Below are 3,817 nucleotides of genomic sequence, written 5' to 3'. Positions count from 1 at the left end.
ACATGACTTTGCTTACCGATTGGCATCAAGATGTATTCTCACAACAACCACGCAGTTATCTTAAATAATATCACTCTAAAATCAACAACCAAGCGGTTATCTTAAATAATATCACTCTAAAATCTTACATGCACCTTGAAGCAAGCAAAACAATGCTTTTCTGCTTTGACAACATCTGTTTCACTTGGAAGAGGGAGGATTTGTGTTTTTGGGCAGTTAATATGCTGGGTAATATGCTGACAGTAGTCTACATGTGTAAAAAGACATCTGTCTATATGCGTGACTGTCACATGTATAGTAGTGTATTTAAGGCATTTTGATGTCTGTGTGTGTGTGTGTGTGTGTGTGGCAGTGTTTGTGAATGTCCACTTGTGTTCAAAGCAGTGCTGGTGTGTTCGTACAGTATGTGTGTGTGTGTGTATGTGTGTGTGTGGGAGTAATCTGTGTGTGGGGGTAATCTGTGCGTCTGCCCCCAGCTGTTTCTGGATGGTGGTTTCAGCTCTGCCACACCCATCCCAGTGCCCCATGTAATTGTGGGTATTTATGGAGCTGCTGCTCTTCCCTGGGCCTGACTGTGGTTCTTGGTGGCGCTCCAACTAGGCTGTCCAATCAGGTTTGGGTCCAGCTGGTGTCTGTTGCTGGAGCCTTCGTGGCGTCTCTGTAGGTGGTGGGTTAGGCCCTGTGTGTGTGTGTGTGTGTGTGTGTGTGTGTGTGTGTGTGTGTGTGTTAAAGTTGACTGATGTTTTGCAGACGGTGGGAATTGAACCCGGAACAACCGATTGTCAGTTGGTGACGTTACAAGTTCTTGGTTGGGTTGTGTGTGTGTGTGGTTGTGTGTGTCTGTGTAGGGTGTTGGTTAGGCCGTGTGTGTGTGTGTCTGTGTGTGCGTGTGTTTGTGTGTGTGTGTGTGGTTGTGTGTGTCTGTGCCAGAGGTGAGCAGGATTAGAGAGGGTAGAGGGCAGGGCCGGGGGGTGATTAAAGGGGGCAGCAGCAGGCACACAGGGCATCTAGTCCTCTCCCACATATCAGGTCTCTCATTAGAGTACTGTTCCTTTTTATTTAGAGTCCTATATGCGTATATAGCAGTGTATGTAGCAGAGCTCCTTTTCATTTAGAGTCTTGAGTGTGATGTATGTGTGTGTGTGTGTGTATTTGTGTGTGTGTGTGTGTGTGTGTGTGTGAGGTGGAATGATATGTAATGCTCTGACTATTCATCCAGTTGTGTCCTGTGTGTTGTGTATGTGTCTGCCTCTCATACCTCAGATGGCCGTGTGTGTGTGTGTGTGTGTGTGTGTGTGTGTGTGTGTGTGTGTGTGGACCTCTCCTACCTTGGTAGGCCGAGTGTGTGTGTGTACTGTATGTGTGTGTAAACTTCTCTTACCTCGGTAGGCCGATTGTGTGTGTCTGTGTGTATGCCTTTCATACCTCAATAGACCTATTGTGTGTGTGTGTGTGTGCACGTGTCTGTGTGTTTACCTGCCATACCTCAGTAGGCCTAGTGTGTGTGTGATTGTGTGTGTGCATGCCTCTCACACCGCCATAGCCACAGTGTGTATGTGTATGCCTTTCATAACTGTAGGTCTAGTGTGTGTGTGCGGCTGTGTGTCTCCCTATCATACCTTAGTAGGCCTAATGTGTGTGTGTGTCTGTGTGTGTGTGCATGCCTGTCATACCGCCGTGGGCCTAGTGTGTGCTTGTGTCTTTGTTTGTGTTTGTGCGTGTGTGTAGGTATGTGTGTGTTTGTGTGTTTGTGTATGTGTGCAGGCCTCTCATACCACCGTAGGCCAAGTGTGTGTGTGTGTGTATGTGTGTGTGTGTGTACCTCTCATACAGAGCCAGCACTGGACGGTGCCCCCTCAAATAAAATATGTGCCCCCTAAGTCTGACCACCACCTAGGCTATTCATTTTCTATTTTGTTGCTATTTCACATAGATATGGTCTTCCTTTTAGACTACATGCAGTGGCAGAAAACACACACCGCCTCTCCTGATCCCACTCACTCTCTCTCACACACCGAAAATGAAGTTCAATAGGCTAGTACTCCTGTATGCAAATTAACTAGTTTGTTCTTATCACAACAGACTCAATCTCAGAGATAAAATTAGTTAGACAGGCAAAGATATCAGCAGTTATCAACATGCATGTAAGAGCATTAGGTGGTAAGGTAGGCCAGCTGGGTCTCTACTCGGGGACACTACTCGGTGTGGTGTGTGTAGCGTGCGTGTGCGTGTGTGTTTATGTGAGTGTGCGTGCGTGTGTGTATGCGTGTGTGTGTGTGTGTGCCTCTCAGCAGGTCTATGCTTTACTGCTCTCCTCTGTTTATGTTGTGTAGAATTCAGGTGGTTTCTATGGCAACCACCATCTCGGCTTCCAAAGGAGTCATGCACTCTTTTTCTATCATTCTCTATCTCTCTATCATTCCTACTCTCTATCAGTCTAGCTTATTCTTTCTCATTTCTGCTCTGCTTGGCCAGCACTGAATAATTTGTGTGTGTGTGAGAGAGAGAAAAAGAGAGTGTGTGTGTGAGTGTTGATAGAGATTAAATAATTCACCATGTAGCTCTTTTTCTGAGATAAACATTGGATATCTGCATATTGCATTTGTGCTCCCATAGATAGTCTATTACTGCTTTACTGTTTCAGGTTTTCAGAATGCCCCCTTCAGGTTAGGGTTAGGATGCCTTAGGATGCCCCCTTACAGGTTAGGGTTAGAATGCCCACCTACAGGTTAGGGTTAGGATGCCACCCTACAGGTTAGGGTTAGGGTTAGGATGCCCCCCTACAAGTTAGGGTGCCCCCCTACAGTAAGCCTAGAGCCTAGTGGTCTAAGTTGTAGAAAATCAGCCAAAGACCCACTCAAGCAACCTTTTAACCTTTAAAACATAAACATGTTCATTATGTGTTTTTAGTTGTCACAAGACATATCAGGAGCTAAATACTGCATATAGCAAATAAACATGGCAGAGTATTCATGGTTTGGATGGGCAGTATTCTCTGTTGGGCTGGGTGGTATTCAGGACAGTACATGCACTGTAAACTCTTTCAAAGTTAGCAAGGGCATTGCTCATAAGGAGGCTACTATATAAGTGAAATCTTGAAGGCATAATCAAGCTGTCTACTAAATGAAATAATGAAGGCCGGATTCCCACATTGAAAATTAGTCATAATTCCTGATGCTGTGACTTGCCGAAGAATATGCTATAAAGTGGCAACATGAACATCTGTAACGCTCATTAGCCACACAGCATATTTGTCTGTCATCATAAACAGTGCCAATAACACTACTCACTCTTCTGCAATATCAACAAGCTCCTTCACCCCCCCTTCAAGCTGCCATATCTAGCTCTGTTGAACACTCTTACTCATTTCTCCAGTTCTTCCATGACAAAGTCAACATAATTTATCCAAATATTTATCCTCCATCCCCCCAGCCTTCTGTTTCAAATCGTCCCTTCCTCCCACCCTCTCAAAGGATATAACCAGCCAGTCAGCTTATGCCACTGCTCCACCACTCTTCTCAAAGCATGTCCGGCTAACATATAGAATCTGCTCCAGCACTCTCCACAAAGTCAAGTCAAGTCAAGTTTATTTATATAGGGCATTTCATACACAGAGGTCATTCAAAGTGCTTTACATAAACAAAAGCAAACAGTAGTAGCAAATAAAAGCATAGAAGGGCAATAGTCAAAGAATAGTTTAAAAGGTAAAGATCATAATATTTAAAAGAAAACACACACAAGGTAAAATAATTTTAAAATAAAGAATAATTAAAAGACAAAATAAAAAACTCAAAGCATGTCCGCCTAATATACAGAA

Source organism: Alosa pseudoharengus, unplaced genomic scaffold (assembly GCF_046254945.1).
Source record: "Alosa pseudoharengus isolate Yale_2024_CS ecotype anadromous, Long Island Sound unplaced genomic scaffold, YU_APseudo_1.1 YU_APseudo_1.1_scf_10, whole genome shotgun sequence".
In the NCBI taxonomy this organism is placed as follows: Eukaryota; Metazoa; Chordata; class Actinopteri; order Clupeiformes; family Clupeidae; genus Alosa; species Alosa pseudoharengus.
This window is presented reverse-complemented; position numbering follows the sequence as displayed.